The sequence below is a fragment of the Lethenteron reissneri genome, unplaced genomic scaffold, assembly GCF_015708825.2.
Source record: "Lethenteron reissneri isolate LAM-NWPU_2019-01 unplaced genomic scaffold, ASM1570882v1 scaffold_1639, whole genome shotgun sequence".
Classification (NCBI taxonomy): domain Eukaryota; kingdom Metazoa; phylum Chordata; class Hyperoartia; order Petromyzontiformes; family Petromyzontidae; genus Lethenteron; species Lethenteron reissneri.
The window spans coordinates 5,234,985-5,256,852 of NW_026891376.1; the positions used below are offsets into that span (position 1 = coordinate 5,234,985).

At 50.3% G+C, this 21,868-nt stretch overlaps 1 protein-coding gene and 1 pseudogene across 1 annotated transcript in view; one reads left to right on the forward strand and one right to left on the reverse strand.

Moving 5' to 3' along the window:
• The window catches only part of LOC133362981 (uncharacterized), a 439,193-nt gene that overhangs the window by 311,962 nt on the left and 105,363 nt on the right, over positions 1 to 21,868 (forward strand). The window lies entirely within an intron of this gene.
• LOC133362985 (NACHT, LRR and PYD domains-containing protein 3-like) overlaps positions 7,420 to 21,868 on the reverse strand; it is a 38,475-nt pseudogene continuing 24,026 nt past the window's right edge.

Sequence of the window (21,868 nt, forward strand, 5' to 3'; positions counted from 1 at the left end):
TAAACATTAAACTGAACCCATATGTGATATTATATTGCCTGATTATTTTACATTTTAACGTAGTCTACATGTATATACATGCTCTTCTGGGGATATTACCCCACATTTACCATTCATTGATGTTCCCTTTGACATTGGTAATTGACATTGTCACGCCATAGTAATTCATGGGCAATTATGTAATTCGAGCAGGTATTTTTAAGACACTCACCCATGGGGGACCATTTTCATATGCATTGCCTTAATTTCATAAGACAAGTAATTTATATACAATTTTACAGTTCTTATCATTGTATTGCAGAAACATCTGTGTGTCTTTCTCTCTGTGTGTCTATCTCTCTCTGCGTCTCTCTGTGTGGGTGTCTCTCTCTGTCGGTGTGTCTCTCTATATGCGTCTCTCTCCCTTGTATGTGTCTCTGTGTGTGCCTCTCTCTGCGTGTGGATGTGTCTGTGTCTCTCTTTCCTTTTCCACGATGTGATGTATTTACATTAAAATCCCCCCTCTAGCCCTGCCCACTTACCCTTGAGCTGAACTTATCTCAAGCCTATATAACTTCGTGTTTCAGCAGCTTTCTTGCTATATTTTTTCACCTGATGATGGTTACTTGTGTTGCGATCGACACATTGTGATCTATTATTTTTTCTACCTATGTGACTTTACCGAAATAACCAAAGAGTATGAGAATTGTAATGTTGATATTGATATTGATCGTTGTGGTGGTTGTGGTGGTTGTAATGGTGGTATTGATGGTGGTAATGGTGGTTGACTATTACTCCTCGTGTCCTTACTTCCACCACCAGGTTTAAGAATCTGCTGGTGTCTGTGCTGGAGGTGGACGTCTGGATATCTGTGCGGTCTGGAGCGGTGGACAATAGACTCCTGCAGCTCAACCAGGTGGACGCACTGGGCAGGGAACAAGAGGGGGGAGTGGCCTTAGAGACCCACTTACTCCCACAGAGAGCCATAGACTCACTCACAGAGTACACTCACACAGAGAGCCAAAGTCTCACTGACACAGAGCCGTAGACTCACATGGAGAGACATAGATAGACTCACTCACACAGAGAACCACAGAGTCACTCGCACAGACTCACACAGAGAGACGTAGACTCACTCACGCAGAGAACCATATGCAGTAAATCCTCGTCTTTTATGTAATGTGTTTCGCATAGCGCACACCACACTCACTATAATCAAGTAGCACATGACGGACTGCTCTTATGAGTGGTGTGGGTGTTGGCAGCGTTCTGTGATGCTGGAAGCTGATGCTGTACTGGTGCACGCTGTGTTACGTGACGTGTCATCCTCTTCCTCAGCCTTTGTTCTCCAGCATCTTTGTGTGTGTAGTGTCATCTCACTCACTCCCTTATAGTTTTCACTCGCCATATCTCCCTTTCACGTCCATTGTATGTATATTAATGTCACGCAATTATTTAGATTATTTGGCTGCTATAAATTTCCACGTCATAAGCCACTTCATTGAGCTATCATTTGTGGCCAGGTCGCTTCTGAAAAAGAAGCTAATAGCTTAGAGGGCTTTACCTGGTAAGATAAAAAAAAGTTTTGTTAAATGTTTTTGTGATTTGCTTACCTTTCCTATACTTTGCACGACGATTGTGTTTTTGCATCGTTTGTTCTTGTAACTTTCTGTACCACCCCGACTGAAAATCTGTGAAAAAGGGCTTTTAGATTCCTCTAGTATAATTAAAGATTATAATATAGATCTTTTACATATACACAACACATTTAAAATAAACGTATAAAACAGTGTACTGTACTCTCAATTAAAAACAATAATAAACGTTTGTGCTGAAACGGAGCCACTCCCCCTTTACCGTTGTTCTTTATAGACAAGTTTTCTGCTTCACGTAAAATAGCTTTAAGCAGCAATTTTCGACAACGCAACCCCCACGTTAAGCAAGGATCAGCTGTACTCACTTACACAGAGAACCATTTACTCGCACAGAAAGCCATAAAATCACTTGAACAGAGAGACTTGGAGTCATTCACACAGAGCCATCGACTCATTCAAACACAGATGATAACAGAGACCCATGAATTCACATTGAGACCCATGGACTCACACAGAGTCCAGTAAACTTACCAGACCCGTAGACTCACAGGGACACATAGACTGGTGAGCGAGAATTGAACTCGGATCACCAGATTTGTAGCGCAGCGCACTTGCCGATACACTACCGTTCACCTTACACACTCGCACTCACATGCTCACTCATTCACGCAATCAGATGCTCACACACTCAATCAATCACTCAATCACTCACATACCCGCGTTTTCTTGCATGTAGCAATATCTTCAGGAGATAAATGTAAATTATTGAGGTCTGTCAAGATAAATGATTGTGTGGGTATGTGGGTGACATAGCAACAGTGGGTGAGTAGGTGAGTGAAGAGGTGAGCTCAATAGCATGTTGCAGGTCTCACCCAGGACACGCCGGGTCATGTTTAGGGTGTGTAACATGTTGATTGACTGGGTGAGTGTTGTGGGTTTGTGAGTGAGTGGGTGAGCTCACTCGCATGTCGCAGGTCTCCCCCAGCGTTTTTCAATCAAAGATGAAACAGATTAATGAGCTTAGAGATTTTTTTTATTGTTTTCAAGTGAGCAGCACAACATTACTACAAATTCTCTATTACATCTTTATCTATGTAACAGCTGTATCCCTCTTACATCTCGATTGTCTTAGAAGCCTCTGGATTTTACATAGGGGATCTTTTTCTGCGTGTGTCCGTGTGACCCAGTCCTGGGCCTTCCCTTGGTCGACTCACCCTCTAATGAGTACCTGGTGCAGTGTCTATACTAAACATCAGCACTTGGGAGAGACAAAGGTGGCCGCGTGTATGGTGTTGGCCACATCCCCACAGCGAATTTTGGCAAACCATCGAACAAAGGCAGTCGCTGCATCGCGCTTTCAGAAGCGATTCTGCGGCAGTCTCGAACGCTCTTTCTTCTGATATTAGGAAGCCACTGGAGCTGTGCACTTTTACATCTCGATTGAAAACTAATTTCTTTAGAACTACTTTTGTGCTTGGTTTGTTGTCCTTCCCCTGAACCTCCAATTAGCACGGTTGGCTACGTACCGTGGAAAATAAGTTTAACATACAAAATACATACCACCCCCTCGTGTGTTCCACAGCACAAGACTCCACAACTTGCCCTCACATGTCTATTGAGGCTAGTTTGGGGACCTGTGTGTGTGCATAATTAATTCTCATTATTTTATGAAATGGTATTCATCAACAAAGGACACGAGTCCATTGAGGGACGGGGACAGCGTGTGGGGCCCTTCGTGGAGCTGATTCTCGCAATGGCGGAGGAAGAGTTGGAGGGACGCAGCAGAGGAGGGGGTGGCACCGCACGATGGTCGTGCTGAGAGTGAACGTGGCACTGGGGGAGGCTACAGAGTTGGGCCTCCTCAGGGCGACTGGTGATCGAGTGGAGAAGTCGAGGTGAGAGTGACTCGGGGAATGGGGGTGAGGTGAGTGGAGGGGTGACTTGGGGAGTGGACGTGCACCTGGTTATGCACGAATGTGAGTGGACTGCCCATGCATTCATCATCATTATCGGCATCACCAGTGGTAAATCCACTGTTGGATGAAGGCCTCCCCAAACCAACGTCACTTCTCGTGATGCCTGCGCTGTGACAATCGGCCCCAGCAGCACTTGTGCATGAGCCTCCCACCTCCACCTCCCCTCCAAGTTACTCTTGGTCATCGGCCATCGGCACTTCGAGAAACGTTTTCATCTGCGTGCTGCTCTTTCCATCTCTTGGTTTAATCATCATGGTCAACATGAGGAGGGATCTTAACTCTGTGTATGTTCTCTCATCTGCGTGTTCCTCTGTCTTGGTGTGATTTCGAGCACGCGTCTCGTCATGCTTCTCTGCGCAGGGTTTGTTCTGTACGTGTTACTTGCGCTGGTGGCTGCGTCTGAATCGTGTGGTGCCCGTCAGGATGCCACTCAATACAAAGCAAATGGAAGGAGTGAAATTCTCTTGGGACCACAGCCTCCTCTCAACTCTTCACTCCTGGTGTACAAGTCAGCAGCTGGGACCATCATTGCTATCCATTAATATGTACGGGCTGCTAAGGATTCTCTTAATCTCTAAACGATGACTCTCTGAGTATCGACCGCAGTGCATATCTCAGCTCTATTGAGCACCCGGTAAAGATCGAGAAACTCTCAGCTCACACGGTGACTTCGGGTGATCAGCTAATAAATACATCAGGATGTGCACCCTCATGAATAACAAACTTGCATTGCGGAAGGTGCCGACTGACCATCATGCTGCATACTGCTGTATTAGTCACCCACCCACACATGGACAAGCCTGTGTGCGTGTGGGTATGCGTATCATCCGGTAATTGTATAGTGTTTCGCGTATTGCACGATTAACTTGGCAACACCAGTACCGATGAACTAAAATGGTTTTGGGCTAACCCTAGGTCGACTCAGCCTCCAAAGAGTACCTAGTGCGGTGTGTAAACATCACCACTCGGGAGATAACGGCGGCCAGGCATGGTGCTGGCTACCCACCTCATTGTGTACAGTGCTGGCTTTCATAGGTGCTCGCTAAAAGCACTTGCCTCAAGAGTCCATTGAGGTTATACAGACAACCTTTGTCTGTGTGTTTAATGTTTTAATTGTGGCAGTGAAATTTTCAATGTAAATTTTTTTTCATGGCCAACTTGCACTTCGGCCACTTCCGGACCCAACAAATAAATCTGTTCCTCGTGGTGGCGGTGGGCGCGGTGGTGGTGTATATTTATAGAGTGCCTTCTCTCAAGGTGCTGTTTTTGTTTCATGTATGTAATTGCAGAGATTAGGGATTACTAAAGTACAACCATAACCACAATCATATTAACAGAAATATATTTTACACGCGTTTATTTAACTCACTCCGTCTGTTGTCATATCCTCAAAAAATATTGTAACTCAATTTTTACCCACTTCCCAATGTGCTATCGACTGCAAACTTGGTATACTTATGTCATACTGATGATAAGACTATATTCTATCATTAAAAATATATATTTAAACATTTTACACGATTTTATTTAACTCACTGTCTGTTGTCGTATCCTCAAATCTTGTAACTCAATTTCAACCATCTTCCCAATGTCGTATCAACTGCAAACTTGGTATAGGTATGTCATACTGATGACAATACTATATTCTATCATTAAAAATCCAAAACATATTTTTAAACATTTTACACGCTTTTATTTAACTCACACTGTCTGTTGTCATATCCTAAAATCTTGTAACTCAATTTCAACCGTCTTCCCAATTTCGTATCGACTGCAAACTTGGTATAGGTATGTCATACTGATGACAATACTATATTCTATCATAAAAAAATTTTTAAAACATTTTTACGGGTATAATTGTCCACGCTCAACTCACGTTGGCTGTAAATCACCACGGTCCCTTACGTTATGGCAAGCTTCGGGGAGCCACGTCGAGGGGCGGGGGATGTGGAAGGAGGGGAGGGGCGATGGGGGAAGGGAGCACGGGGAGGGGCAGCTCGGAGTTGGCCGCGGGGGGGGGGGGGGCTTCCTCACGCTATGGCAAGCTTCGGGGCCACTTCCTGGAGTTGTGGAGTTCTGCCATTACTCGTACGGTACATTTCATTAAAGCGTGTTTAAAAAAAAAAGTATTTTAAATATTTTATTATAGCAATATATTTGGGGTGGAAATTTTGAGCATATTTGATTATTGGGGGGGATGTGTCCCCCTCTATATATTATAATTACGGCCTTGATTCAATAATATTGAAACATGTACATTGCAACGCCGCATAAGTAACCAGGAGACTCTTCTTGTGAGTTACACCGAGTTTGTATTCTCCAGCACGTAGTCCATTCGAAAAGTTAGAATGCTTGACAAGCAAGAGAAGCAAGTGGAGTGTGCCAAATGGAAATTTCCTAAACCTCTTGCACCAAAAGCTCAATGCGCTGACACTGGGAGGGGTGGAGTGGGGCCACTGGGAGTCTCTTTGTTCCCGTGTTTCATCATCACCACCTACACCTCGGCTACCCCACACACAAGTACAACACAAATCCCCCATATACAGTACACACAAGGAAACACAGATCCCCCATGTAGCCTACACAGACTGTTCGGGAGAGTGCAGTTAGTGAACACCTATTCAGGCTGAAATGGCACACGATGGTGTGGTGTGGTCAGTGCCACGCTCGGCCACCTGTCTCCCCAGTGCTGATGTTTACACACTGCGATGGATACTTGGTTAAGGCTGAATATGCAATAACAAAGCTACACCTAATCGCAGAATCTGAATATTTATACTGGAGTAAAATCCAATGAGTGCAGTAGAGACAGGACAGGAAGTTACAACCAACACAAATACACGATAAGAGTGCAAAGTAGAGTGAAGGTGATCAAATTACTTGAAGATATACAAATGAAACTAAACTCTTTTTGTATCTTACCAGGTAAGGCCCAGAGCTATTTAATTTTTCAGAAGCGAGCTGGCCACAAATAATAGCTCGAGGAAGTGGATTATCACGTGAAAATTTATAGCAGCAAAATAATCTAAATGGATGTTTCTAAATGTGGAGAAAAAAATCTGGAGAACCCAGAGATAAAATACAAGCGTCCACGGAGAGAACATGCACACTCCAACTATACAGCAGGTGTCAGGGTCTGGATCAAACCCCCGAACTCTTGCATACCAGGCGAGGAAGATAGCATCACACCACCATGGTGTCACTTAAATACATAAAAGTATGTAAGTTCAACTTGCATCAATTCCCAAGCTTGGGAAAGGCAGTAAAACAACAGCAATAAACATTCCCAGACCACACCCAGACAATGACAGTCTCGCAATAAAATTGTACATTAATATTTAATTATTGATACATTGTTAAGCATTCCGAGGCTGTTGAAGTGCTGTTATTTGGTATACAGATATGTGTATATGGAAAGATTAGAAATATCAAGTGTATTTGTTTAGCCAGGTTTTTAACCTGGATAGTTCATTTGCAAGTGTAATCTGAGACACCAAAATGGAAAACTAATAAATTAGAGCAATGAAAGAGAATTCAGAGCAAAAACAACTTTTATGCAAGAAATCGACAACATTGCACAAACAATCATTCATAAATTCATTCTAGCTGAAGTCGACTTGGAAGATTATTTTTAGACCGATCATAGCACAATTGAAAGTTAAAGTACATGAATTTTAAACAGATATAGGGTGACTATTGAAGTCATAAATAGACTAGGATATGTGCATGAGTGTGATACACACTGCTATGTACGCACATTTATGAAAAACTTTCCTACTCAGTGAAATCATGGTGAGCTGCCAGACCATTTAAAATCCCCCCCCCCATGCCCCCCGCCACCCCTCCCCCACAACCCCTAACATCGTTTCTATACACCACATTCATAAATACACTTACACATCAGAATCACCACGCTCATCAGCATTTTAGAGCCACGTTTACCCTCGGCTCCGTGTGGATGGAACTCACAGAGAGTTCCCTGCTCATTGTCGTCTCAGAGTCGGTGTCGGCGATCGGAGCCGTTGAGGTGAAATGTGCGAGTCGCGCGTGGGGCAGCTCCGTCTGCTGCAGGGCTAGCACGTCCTCTCAGCTTGTATCTAAATATCCAGGCCTCCTCGGTGAGTCCATTTGCTCCTTAGCTCCTGCTTCCCCCCCTCACTGAAGTCATTGTGCTGCAATCTGCAGCACAGAGAGAGGTTCACACTGACGCGGGTTCACCCGGAGACTCGGGCAGCTCCCCACAGTTCGAGACCCACATAGCCCCCACAACAACCACGCTGGATGAAGGTCTCCCCATGCCATGAGAGCTGCTTTATCATACTTCACCACGCAGGTCATTGCAGGTCTGTGACGGCAGGGACTGCAGATCTAGAATCATAGAATAGTTCAAGGGTAGATTGTGCTGCACACCGCAGTCTGTTGCCCGCAACTTAGCTCTGCTGCCTATAACGCCTGTGGTTATGTGCGGTGGTCAACCATCTAAGCACTATCCAGGCTCAATTCCTGCTTACCTTGCAAATTTGAGATCGGAAGCATTCCCAGTGGTTTGGCCATGTGCCTGCATCTGATATAATGAATATTACATGCACTGGAATACATCCACTACTAATCCCACTTCTGGCATTGGCTCTCATAGCACATAAACGTCATGTGAAGGAGGCCCATTGCCCAAAACATTGCTTTTTCCATATTTTTTTCTGTTAAATATTAACGAATCTAAGTTTTTTGTCTGTAGCAACAGAGCACATGTGAGACACGAGTAGCAGAGCTTACCTGAGCTCACTCAATGCTTTGTTGGTGATCATGATGTCATGAAGAGCTGGGATCGATTTGTCCATCAGTGAGCACCACTGCAGACTACAGGGAGAGAAGAGGCACTGAGTGGGGTGAAATTGGAAAATAGTGTACACTCACAAGAAATGGAGAGCAACTCAACATCCTTTAGTACAATAAGGGTGGAAATATAATATAATAAGTTAAACAAAGAGGTAGGGAGTGATCATCGCGGGCCCAGTAACGCAACTCTATTTGTCTATTATTTGTTTAATGCGGCTTTGTCAAACACGACATTTTACAAGAACGTAACCCACCGTATTTGGCGAGGTCTGCCTATTCAATATATTGTATTAACTATCGCGTTTGTCCATGAAAGGCCACTGTAGATACAGGCGGAGTAGCCAGAATCTAAATCTGATTATTTATTTATATTGGAGAATCTGAAAAGCTATAAAGCTCTTTTTCACAGATGTCCACGCTACCCATCACGAGGCCAAGGCTGGTTTAAACTGTATATTGGGTAAGGATAAAAATAATGTTAAAATGTATAGTGCTGGCGTATCAGTGCCATTGGTGACTTTATGTCATTAATAAGGGTCAGGTTGTGGTATGAATGTAAACGTATGGGTGGGCAATTAATATCAAGATCGCTGCCGTTCGTTATGTAAAATTCTTAATTTTCATTGATGACGTTAAATATGAATGATCGATTATCCAGAGCGTGCTTATCTGGCTTCCAACATCCGGTAAAACTGCTGCAAATGCTGTACCAGTCCGGAGATCGGCACCATGTGCGTGACAAAACGAGTTGCTGTGCATTATTTCAGTGTCAAATAATATATACAGTACATTATACACTACATATGTAGAGGTGTAATTGTGTATGGGAGCGGATGGCCAACAAGCACAAGGGGCGTGGTTAGGGCCGTACACATAGGAGGTGCTCACACCGACGTCCGCACCTGCATCCCCCACGGGCCCCTCCCGGGGGCCGAGTACTATAAAAGGTGGTGAGCCGGAGGGCTCGTGGTCGGGGTATCAGCTTTAACCAGCGAAGACGGAAGACCAGCTAGCATAGGCCCCGGAGCTCCCCTGGCTCGCTGTCCTTATCAGGGCCGACCAGGGCAAGCCGGTGGTATGGCCCCGAGAGCCCAGACTGACGAGCCAGTCTGGAGACTCAGGGTGCCGGGATCCCAGCTTGACCAGGGCTGGGATAGTTAGCCTCCCCTAGCTCCGTAGTGGAGGACTTGGGCGTAGGTTAGCGGGGTTAGAAGTCGTGTATCCCTGTAGCCGAGTGAAGGGGACGATACCCCCTTAAGTATTGTGTGTACCCATTACTGTGCACAAGTTGGTGTCAATAAATAAGTGTGCCTCTGACCCTGTCGTCAAGCCTCCTGATACTTACTACATCTGGGGTCAGAAGTAAAACGTTCAACGATGGACACACGAGGGACGACACGTACCAGGGAGTCGGAGATGGAGGACACCGCGGCCGAATCGCCACCAGAGATGGCCGAGGTCGGATCGGAGCAGCCGGGGCCGAGTACACCCGCGCTGCTACGACAGGAAGGGGGGGATGCGTCGGCCGAGAGACTTCGGCTGGCTCACTCCCGCCTGGCGGAGCTGCTCTACGCTGTGGCCGCCGCGTTGGAAGAGATCACGCGGCTGGGGGCTGGAGGGGCTGCGCGGGACGACGACAGCAGCCGACGCGCGGCGACATTTCCCGCCACCCCGACGCGGCTCGCGGTTAAATTTCCCGCCATCGCTACAGTGCGAGCAGAGGGCGGGGCCGGCCCGCGTCAGGTGACTGCTGAGGGCCAAGCACAAGCCGTGACATCATCAGCACCGGCCAGCGCGTCAACATCAGAGCGACCGGCGATGCCATGCTCGCAGCCCGCCCACACTGTAACATCTGCTGGGAGCGACGGAGCGCGATCCGCAGCCACGGACGTCGCGTTACAGCAGCGACTGCCGCCTCTCAAAGAATTCGTGGGCGCGGACGGAGACTGGGGCGGCTTCAAAAGGCGGTTCATCGCTCATCAAGAGATGGCGAACTGGACGGACGCCGAAGCACTACGCGCGCTACCGGCGATGCTGGACAACGACGCCCTGGCTACCCTCACCTCGGCGCCTAAGGAAAAGCGCGCCACGCTGCACTTGGCGCTGCAGCTGCTGTCAGCCGTCTATGGGCCGCCTTCGGACTGCAGGCAGCTGTTCCACGATCGGCATCGGGGCGCCAACGAATCGCCCCTGGCCTTCCGGACGGCTCTCCTGGCCCTGGCAAAGGCAGCTTTTCCGCGGATGGACGAGGAGGGAGTGGACGCCATGGTGGCTGAAAAGCTGCTGCTACTCGCTGATGAGCTGGACGTCGCCGTCTTGGCTCAAGATGACGCAGAGATGTCGTCCCTGCTGGTCGCGCGCCACATCCACGGGGGCTTGCGGTCCCTGCGTCGCAAGGCTGCCAAGGGGGTGGCCGGCCATGCCATGGCGGCCACCACCCTCCCATCGGAGGAGGTCTGCGGGGTGGAGCGGCGGGGGGAATGGAGATCGGCGGCACCACAGGCTCGGAATGGACCGAGCCGCCAGGAGCAGCCCAGGCCATCTGGGGCGCTCACACGCTGCTACAACTGTGGCCTGCAAGGCCACGTTGCTACAGGATGCCGGGCTCCCCGTCAGCGCGGGGCGACACCTCGTCAGGACGCCGCGCCGTCTCCACCCAAGCTCCAGCAGAGAAATACGGCGAGTCGTGGCACCTCACACGTTTGGCCCATGCACACATCCGACACACACTCACGCGCTCAACTGAACAGGGCTCGAAAATCGCCGGCCGTTGCGCCCGATCGTTCTGAAATGCGGCGAGCGCTCCAACCGGGTCAGTGGTCGGAGCTCGCCCATCGTGTCGTTGCAGCGTCGGCGGGATCCTCGGTTGTGGTCGGTCATATTGATGGGGTAGAGGTGCGGATTTTAATTGACCCCGGGGCATCGGCGACCATAATATCTGATTTGATTTATAACATCCTTCCCGTTCAAAGTCGTCCCTTGCTCCCCGTTGACGTGCCATGCTATGCTGCTAACGGGGGCTCGCTGGGCATTATTGGGCAAATCCGCGCCAAAATTTGCATTGGAGACATTAAATTATCCGGGCCTGTTTTGGTTTCCTCCTCACTCGCAGTTCCGTGCCTGTTGGGGACGGATTTCTTGGCCAAAATGCCCATTCGTATCTTGATTGACCAGGGGTGCATCGAGCTCCTGTCGGGCCGACGTGTTACATTTTTGTCTTCCCCCACCACGGAGCGTCGGGCGTTTGCCACCGTGCAGGCGCTCGTGACAAAAACTGTGCGCGTACCCCCGGGGGCTCAAATGCTCGTCCCTCTTAGGTTGCGTCGGCCGTTTGCTGAAGGGGTTGCGGATCGGGGGGTCTTGTTGGGACCATCTCGGGCCGGGGTCAATGGACCCGATTTGCTAGCGGCTCAGACCATGGTGAAAGGGGATGGGGACCCCTTCATTGCAGTCCTTAATGTAGGATCGCGAACGGCCGTGGTTCCTCAAGAGACCGTGCTTGCACACGCAACGCCGGTAACCCTATGAGGAACCACTCGTGGGTCAGGTAAGCACCGATCCTCCGTCGCGACCGCATTCGGACTGTGATGACGGATGGCTGGATGCGCTTTGCGCGGGATCAGTGGACCTGTCCGACTCGCAGCGTGCGCAGCTGCGAGTTCTCCTGAAAGAATTTGCCGACGTTTTTAGTCAACACAAATTTGATATTGGTTGTACTAAATTGCTGCGACACCATATTGACACGGGTGACAGCGCGCCAATCCGCCAAAATCCCTTTCGGTTGAGTCCCGCCTAAAAGGATCATGTCAAATCGGCTGTTGATGACATGCTAGCCGCCGATATCATTTCCCCTTCCAACAGCCCGTGGGGCGCGCCGATCGTTTTGGTGAAAAAACACGACGGCTCACTGCGGTTTTGTGTCGACTTTCGGCGATTGAACAAAATTTCTGTGGCAGATGCGTACCCGCTTCCTCGAATGGATGAGTCGCTCGATGCCTTGGCGGGGGCGCGATTGTTTTCCACCCTCGATTTACTTTCTGGATTCTGGCAGCTTCCTCTGGATGACGAATCCAAACCTAAGACGGCTTTCCGTACACCGCAAGGCCTCTTCCAATTTAACCGCTTGCCGATGGGCTTACATTCTGCGCCGGCAACTTTTCAGCGGTTAATGGAACTGGTCTTGGCAGGCTTGCAATGGGATTCGTGTTTGATTTACTTGGACGATGTCATCGTCTTTAGCAAATCATTCGATGAACACCTCCAGAGGCTGCGTGCTGTTTTTCTCAAAATGCGGGCTGCTAATTTGAAATTTAAACCGCAGAAGTGCCATTTGCTCCGCGAATCGGTGCGGTATTTGGGTCACATTGTTGGGCGCTCGGGGATATCCACTGATCCCGCCAAAACGGAATGCGTCAGCTCCTGGCCGACTCCCACCTCGGTGGGAGAGGTCAGGACTTTCATTGGGTTCGCGTCGTACTATCGACGGTTTGTGGCTGACTTCGCTACGATCGCGAAACCATTGCATGCCTTGACGTCCAAGGGAGTCAGGTTTCATTGGGGGCCGGAGGAGGAGGCTGCTTTTCGCGCCCTCCGGAATGCCCTGGTGGGGGCTCCGCCGTTGAATTACCCCGATTTCTCACAACCCTTCTTGCTCGATACAGACGCAATTAACACGGGCATTGGGGGCGTGCTGTCCCAGCTCATTGGGGGCGTAGAGCATGTGGTGGCTTACGGTAGTCGAGTACTGTCTCCGGCGGAACAACGGTACTGCGTTACCCGTCGGGAATTATTGGCAATTGTTTATTTCATTCAGCAGTACCGCCCGTATCTGTACGGTCGGCGTTTCACCGTCCGTACAGATCATGCCGCTCTACAGTACGCCCTGCGGGTTCAACAACCATCGGGGCAGTTGTCTCGATGGTTGGAGATTCTCCAAGACTACGACTTTGTCACCACATATCGTAAGGGCGTCCGCCACACGAACGCTGACGCCCTGTCGTGGTTGCCACCCACTTCAGAGTGTGCCTGCCTTTTGGGTTCGGGGCGTTGTAGGCCCCCGAACGTGACCACCAATTCGGTCTTCGTGGCCGCCGCCGATGCGCCTTCGGCTTCGGGTCCTATCGAGCAAGAAGGGAGGGATTCGTTGCTGGGGTTGTCGGTTGCGGAGTGGGGACGCCTCCAAATGGAGGACACCTCCCTCCTCGCTCTGCGCCGTCGCACCGGGGGGGTTGGTCAGGGGGTGGCGAACGTTGACTCGTGGGGGTTGTTCCAGGGGCTTCTAATGCACTGGGACGGAAAATCCCGCCGCCAACGGCTCGTGGTGCCTGCAGCATTGAGGGGTAAGGTGGTATGGGCTGCGCATGAGCGGCTCCTGCACTTGGGGGTTCACAAGACCTTTGCCATGCTCCAGCTCGATTTCTTCTGGCCGGGCATGGCAAAGGACGTGGGGGATCTCTTGGGGTCATGCAGGCAATGCGCGCAGCGGAAGCCACCAGCGAGGGAGTCCAACCCTCCGCTGCAGTCCATAAAGGTTTCCCGGGTTAACGAGCTCGTTGCTCTGGATATTCTCGGCCCATTTCCCGCTACACCCAAGGGAAATAGGTATTTATTGACAGGGGTCGAATACTTCACGAGATGGCCTATGGCCTGGCCCCTGGCCAACCAGTCGGCAGCAGCCATCGCGGAGGCCTTTGTCCAGGGCTATGTCCTCGACAAGGGTGCTCCGGAACGGCTGCTGACTGACCAGGGTAAGAATTTTTCGGGGAAACTCCTCCGCGATGTATGCGACCTCTTGGGTACGGAGAAAATTCGGACCTCCCCATATCACCCGCAAACTGACGGGATGGTGGAACGGCTGCATCGGACTATCACGTCCATGCTGTCCCAGCAGGTATCGGAATCCCAGACAGATTGGGACCTTCGCATTTCCGGTGTGTTACAAGCCTACAGGATGGCTCCCCATGCGGCCACCGGATTTTCCCCTTTCTTTTTAATGTATGGCCGCGAGGCTAACCCCCCTGTGACGACCCAGCTGAAGCTCTCGGCGCCTCAGGCGAAGTCTACATTGTCCGAACACGTTAAATTTAACATCAGCAAGTTATCTGAGGCGCGGGAAGCGGCCGTGCAAAATTCTGAACTCCGCCAGAAGGCGAACGAGAGGCTTCGGCTGGGGCGGGTACACGTGTTCAAATGGGAACCAGGGGACAGGGCATGGTTGCACTGTCCCCAGGTGCCGCTGGCAACCTCGTCAAAGTTGGTACGGCCGTGGCGGGGGCCAGTGGAGGTCGTACAGGTCTTACGGCCGCAATGTGTTCGCGTCAAATGGGGGAGGCGTCGGTGGTACGTGCACCCCTCAAGGTTGAAACCATTCATTGCGCCGCCCCGTGGTTCACACACACACACGCATGGCCAAACGTGTGAGGGGTCCGCCGACCCCCCGACGTCGCTGCTCTCGCCTAACCTGACATCAACTGTTCCATCTCCAGGGGCAACAGGAGTGACGGGTCCACGCCCGCCAACCCCTCCCGGAGGGGTCGGGGGTCACTCGGCAGCGACGCCAGACTCTCTTGCACCCGGACCGTCAACAACCGCCACTGAGCGTGCCGGGACGGGCCCTTGTGACGGGCCCGCCGCGAGAACGCGCGCCAAAATGCGCAGACTATTGTGAGGTCGGCCGTTGGGGGGCCCTTGCGGACAGTGGGGGGGGAGGTGTCCGGAGTGCGTGTATATATGTTGGGTTTGCGGAATGGGGTATTTATTTGGGAGGGTGCGCCGGGTTATTTTTTTCTCTTTCTTCTTCTACCTGTTTCTTGTTGTTGTTGTTGATTGTTGTTGTTGTTATGGTTGTCATTGTTCTTGTTAAAATTACGTGAGGCACACACGGTTTTGGGGAGGGATGCACCTTTATTCTGATTTTGTTGCAGCCGGGGACGGCTGCGAGCTGTACAGGGGGGGGTGATGTAGAGGTGTAATTGTGTATGGGAGCGGATGGCCAACAAACACAAGGGGCGTGGTTAGGGCCGTACACATAGGAGGTGCTCACACCGACGTCCGCACCTGCATCCCCCACGGGCCCCTCCCGGGGGCCGAGTACTATAAAAGGTGGTGAGCCGGAGGGCTCGTGGTCGGGGTATCAGCTTTAACCAGCGAAGACGGAAGACCAGCTAGCATAGGCCCCGGAGCTCCCCTGGCTCGCTGTCCTTATCAGGGCCGACCAGGGCAAGCCGGTGGCATGGCCCCGAGAGCCCAGACTGACGAGCCAGTCTGGAGACTCAGGGTGCCGGGATCCCAGCTTGACCAGGGCTGGGATAGTTAGCCTCCCCTAGCTCCGTAGTGGAGGACTTGGGCGTAGGTTAGCGGGGTTAGAAGTCGTGTATCCCTGTAGCCGAGTGAAGGGGACGATACCCCCTTAAGTATTGTGTGTACCCATTACTGTGCACAAGTTGGTGTCAATAAATAAGTGTGCCTCCGACCCTGTCGTCAAGCCTCCTGATACTTACTACATATACAACAAGTTAAACAATAAAAATACTGCACGTATATACATTTTTCATGACTGATAACTAGTCATAGAAAGATAAAATATACAGTCCGATCGGGCGAAAATTTCGTGCAATTCGGCGTTTGCCAGAGCACCGGTCTGAAGGCTGCATCAGTCCGACGATTGTCAAACACAATTTGTTGTTGTCAAACACAAGTTGTTGTTGTCAAACACAAGTTGTTGTCTAACACAAGTTGTTGTTGTCAAACACAATTTGTTGTAAAACACAAGTTGTTGTTGTCAAACGCAGGTTGTTGTCAAACACAAGTTGTCTAACACAAGTTGTTGAACAAGAGCCTAATACGCACATCACCCCATGCAGAGTCTTCGATATTGGAGTGGTGAATGCGGTACAGTAAAGTCACTTTTACAGCAGGATATTTATTTTGTCTCCGTATATTTATTTTAAACACTAAATATATATACAGAACACCTATACACATCTTATTCAAGAATGTGCAAAAATAAGCTATTTTAAATAATGATGCGGTTATCTGGTGTTTTTTGAAAATCCAGTACCCCTTTCCCTCCTAAGCCGCTGAATAATTTAATCGATTATCTACTGTATTAACATAATATAGTTTGAAACAATATAATTGGTTAGAGTAGGTAATGTGACAATTGTAATTATATTGTTATTTAAGTGGTTGAAAGTGTCGTAATGGGTGTGGCTATTAACTTAATTGATGAGTGCATAAAAAAGAAAGTTATAATCGACGTTAAAATACAACATTATTATGCTATACTGAGTATCTTTGTGTTTTGTGTCCGTATGTGTGTATATATTTGTTTAGGTGTACTTACATAAGTGTGTGTGCATCAGGACATTACTCACTCTAACGTCTCCAAACTTCCTTCTCTCCCAAACATCCCGTTCGCTAAAAGTCGGAGGCCGGTGTCTCTGATCTTGTTGTGACTCAGCCTAAACCCGGGTGGACGGGAGAAGGGACAGCGCTGACTCACTGAGCCCATTGACTCACTGAGCCCACGGGAACTGCAGTCAAACACGCGGTGAGTGAGGGACACTCACAATGGTGGTGCACGTGACCAGAGCACACACGTTCATGAGCAAAGCTGATCATTGTTTAATGCTTCTGTGTTAGACATCTAACCTATAAACGTCACTTTTTGTCTGTCCGTCTGTCCGTCTGTCCCTCTACGTATGCTCGCTTGCGAGGGATTTGGCGCTCAGGCCGTGGGGTTTAGGACGAAAAAAATTTGCCGGTGGGCACGCCCCCGGCCCCGCGGTGAACTTAGGCAATTCCGATTTTTCGTCCGTCGCCTTTAAATCGGTCCGATTATTGATTTGGTGCGATTTCTCTTTATTTATTTATTTACTATTGCCGACCGGCGCGGACCACGGCGGTTGCCCCTGGCAACGGCCAGCGACGCCTTCGCTGCGGGGTGGACGCCATTTTTCATTCCCGTTAAAAATATGCACACGCATTAACACGCGACGCTGAGGTAAATACATCAAGGTTTCACGTCCTCTTCACTCCCCCCCCACTCCAGTGTGCGCAATTACTATTATAGGGTCTGCAGATAATAAAATTATAGCGATTAGACAGTATTATTGTAACGGCCACAGCACCCAGCTTCGGCCGGGTGGGCAATCTAGGCGAGGCCGGAGGCTCTGCACGGTACTAGGCCTCGACACCACACCCGTGTCAGGCGACGACTTTGTGCCATAAACTATATATAGCCAGCGTTGCCCGGGGGGAAAATACATTTAAAATCTTCTGAAAACTTTAAAACATAACATACCTATGAAAATACAACTGTGTAATTAATTTTAAACCCGACGCGCCAAGAATCGATTCTCTGAATCGCGCAAAGGAATCGAAGGTTGTAGACTCCTTTAGAATCGGACGATTCCCGTTTACTATAAGTTGGTTATAGTCGATATAAACTGCTACGAACGGGAAATATCCGGCGTTGACCGGGGCAAACATATAATTAAAAACTCCTGAAAACATTAAAACATAACATACCAATGAAAATAAAACTCTGTAATTACTTTTAAACCCGACGCGCCAAGAATCGATTCTCTAAATCGTGCAAAGGAATCGATGGTTGTCGATTCATTTAGAATCGCCCTGTTCCCTTTTTAACAAACTGCATGTCACAGACACACACATTCACACATTTTTATTTTACATTAAACATACAAAACGTCAGCATATACTGCTGTCATCATAGGCAAAAAATATACACCCTCACCACTCTCCCTCAACACTCTCCCTCACTCACCACTTACTATCACTCACCACTCACCATCACTCACCCTCACCACTCACCCTCACCATTCACCCTTCTCCCTCAACACTCACGCTCACCCTCACCAATCATCCTCGCCCTCACCACCACCACTCATCCTCACCACTCACCCTCACCTCTCACTCACCCTCACCACTCACCCTCACCACTCACCCTCACCATTCACCCCTTTCCCTTACCACTCACGCTCACCACTCACCATCACCAACCATCCTCACCCTTACCACCACCACTCTCCCTCACCACTCACCCTCACCACTCACCCTGACCACTCACCCTCACCACTCACCCTGACCACTCACCCTCACCACTCACCATACACCCTCGCCACTCACCGCTCTCCCTGACCACTCACCCTCACCGCTCACCACTCACCCTCACCACTCACCATCACTGTGGTGGTGCTACCTGCTATCATGACAGTAGTACAAGCTGACGTTTTGTATGTGTAATGTCAAAATCTAAATTAGTGAAATGTTAAGCATACTTGGCGACACGTAAGCAAGTTTTTTTTAAAACCGGAATAGGGTGAGTGGTGGTGGTGAGGGTGAGTGGTTAGGGTGAGTGGTGAAGGTGAGGGTGAGTGGTGATTGGTGAGGGTGTGATTGGTGAGAATGAGTGGTGAGTGGTCAGGGTGAGGGTGAGTGGTGAGGGAGAGTGGTGAGGGTGAGTGGTGAGGGTGAATGGTGAGGGTAAATGGTGAGGGTGAGTAGTGAGTGGGAGGGTGAGTGGTAAGTGGTGAGGGTCAGTGGTGATTGTTGAGGGTGTGATTGGTGAGGATGAGTGGTGAGTAGTGAGGGTGAGTGGTGAGGGTGAGTGGTGAGGGTGAGTGGCAGTTGTGAGTGGTGATTAGTGAGGGGTGAGGGTGAGCGTGAGTGGTGAGTGGTGAGGGTGAGCAGTGAGGGTGAGTGGTGATTGGTGAGGGTGTGATTGGTGAGGATGAGTGGTGAGTGGTGAGGGTGAGTGGTGAGTGGTGAGGGTGAGTGGCAGTTGTGAGTGGTGATAGGTGAGCGGTGAGGGGTGAGTGGTGAATGGTGAGCGTGAGTGGTGATGGTGAGTGGTGAGGTTGAGTGGTAAGGGTTAGTGGAGAGTGGTGAGTGGTGATTGGTCAGTGGTGATTGGTCAGGATGAATGGTGAGTAGTGAGGGTGAGGTTGAGTGGTGAAGTTGAGTGGTGAGGGTGAGTGGTGAGGGTGAGTGGTGGTTGTGACGGTGAGTGGTGAGGGTGAGTCGTGAGGGTGAGTGGTGAGCGGTGAGGGTGAGTGCTGACGAAGAGTGGTGAGGTTGAGTGGTGAGTAGTAAGGGTGAGTGGTGATGGTGAGGGTTAGTGGTGAGGGTGAGTGGTAAGGGTGAGTGGTGAGGGTTAGTGGTTGTTGTGAGGGTGAGTGGCACTTGTGAGTGGTGATGGGTGAGTGGTGAGTGGTGAGCGTGAGTGGTGAAGGTGAGTGGTGAGGGTGAGTGCTGAGTGGTGAGGGTGAGTGGTGAGAGAGTCGTTAGTTTTGAGGGTGAGTGGTGAGGTTGAGTGGTGAGGGTTAGTGGAGAGTGGTGAGTGGTGATTGGTTAGTGGTGATTGGTCAGGATGAATGGTGAGTAGTGAGGGTGAGGTTGAGTGGTGAAGTTGAGTGGTGAGGGTGAGTGGTGAGGGTGAGTGGTGGTTGTGACGGTGAGTGGTGAGGGTGAGCCGTGAGGGTGAGTGGTGAGCGGTGAGGGTGAGTGCTGACGAAGAGTGGTGAGGTTGAGTGGTGAGTAGTAAGGGTGAGTGGCGATGGTGAGGGTTAGTGGTGAGGGTGAGTGGTAAGGGGGATTGGTGAGGGTTAGTGGTCAGGGTGAGTGGTGAGGGTGAGTGGTGAGGGCGAGTGGTGAGCGGTGAGGGTGAGTGGTTGTTGTGAGGGTGAGTGTCAGTTGTGAGTGGTGATGGGTGAGTGGTGAGTGGTGAGCGTGAGTGGTGAAGGTGAGTGGTGAGGGTGAGTGCTGAGTGGTGAGGGTGAGTGGTGAGAGAGTCGTTAGTTTTGAGGGTGAGTGGTGAGGTTGAGTGGTGAGGGTTAGTGGAGAGTGGTGAGTGGTGATTGGTCAGTGGTGATTGGTCAGGATGAATGGTGAGTAGTGAGGGTGAGGTTGAGTGGTGAAGTTGAGTGGTGAGGGTGAGTGGTGAGGGTGAGTGGTGGTTGTGACGGTGAGTGGTGAGGGTGAGTCGTGAGGGTGAGTGGTGAGCGGTGAGGGTGAGTGCTGACGAAGAGTGGTGAGGTTGAGTGGTGAGTAGTAAGGGTGAGTGGTGATGGTGAGGGTTAGTGGTGAGGGTGAGTGGTAAGGGTGAGTGGTGAGGGTTAGTGGTTGTTGTGAGGGTGAGTGGCACTTGTGATTGGTGATGGGTGAGTGGTGAGTGGTGAGCGTGAGTGGTGAAGGTGAGTGGTGAGGGTGAGTGCTGAGTGGTGAGGGTGAGTGGTGAGAGAGTCGTTAGTTTTGAGGGTGAGTGGTGAGGTTGAGTGGTGAGGGTTAGTGGAGAGTGGTGAGTGGTGATTGGTTAGTGGTGATTGGTCAGGATGAATGGTGAGTAGTGAGGGTGAGGTTGAGTGGTGAAGTTGAGTGGTGAGGGTGAGTGGTGAGGGTGAGTGGTGGTTGTGACGGTGAGTGGTGAGGGTGAGCCGTGAGGGTGAGTGGTGAGCGGTGAGGGTGAGTGCTGACGAAGAGTGGTGAGGTTGAGTGGTGAGTAGTAAGGGTGAGTGGCGATGGTGAGGGTTAGTGGTGAGGGTGAGTGGTAAGGGGGATTGGTGAGGGTTAGTGGTCAGGGTGAGTGGTGAGGGTGAGTGGTGAGGGCGAGTGGTGAGCGGTGAGGGTGAGTGGTTGTTGTGAGGGTGAGTGTCAGTTGTGAGTGGTGATGGGTGAGTGGTGAGTGGTGAGCGTGAGTGGTGAAGGTGAGTGGTGAGGGTGAGTGCTGAGTGGTCAGGGTGAGTGGTGAGAGAGTCGTTAGTTTTGAGGGTGAGTGGTGAGGTTGAGTGGTGAGGGTTAGTGGAGAGTGGTGAGTGGTGATTGGTCAGTGGTGATTGGTCAGGATGAATGGTGAGTAGTGAGGGTCAGGTTGAGTGGTGAGGTTGAGTGGTGAGGGTGAGTGGTGAGGGTGAGTGGTGGTTGTGACGGTGAGTGGTGAGTCGTGAGGGTGAGTGGTGAGGCTGAATGGTGAGGGTGAATGGTGAGAGTGAGTGGTGAGGGTTAGTGGTGACGAAGAGTGGTGAGGTTGAGTGGTGAATAGTAAGGGTGAGTGGTGATGGTGAGGGTTAGTGGTGAGGGTGAGTGGTGAGGGTTAGTAGTGAGGGTGAGTTGTCAGGGTGAGTGGTGAGGGTGAGTGGTGAGGGTGAGTGGTTGTTGTGAGGGTGAGTGGCAGTTGTGAGTGGTGATGGGTGAGTTGTGAGTGGTGAGCGTGAGTGGTGAGGGTGAGTGGTGAGGGTGAGTGCTGAGTGGTGAGGGTGAGTGGTGAGAGAGTCGTTAGTTTTGAGGGTGAGTGGGGAGGTTGAGTGGTGAGGGTTAGTGGAGAGTGGTGAGTGGTGATTGGTCAGTAGTGATTAGTCAGGATGAATGGTGAGTAGTGAGGGTGAGGTTGAGTGGTGAGGTTGAGTGGTGAGGGTGAGTGGTGAGGGTGAGTGATGGTTGTGACGGTGAGTGGTGTGTGGT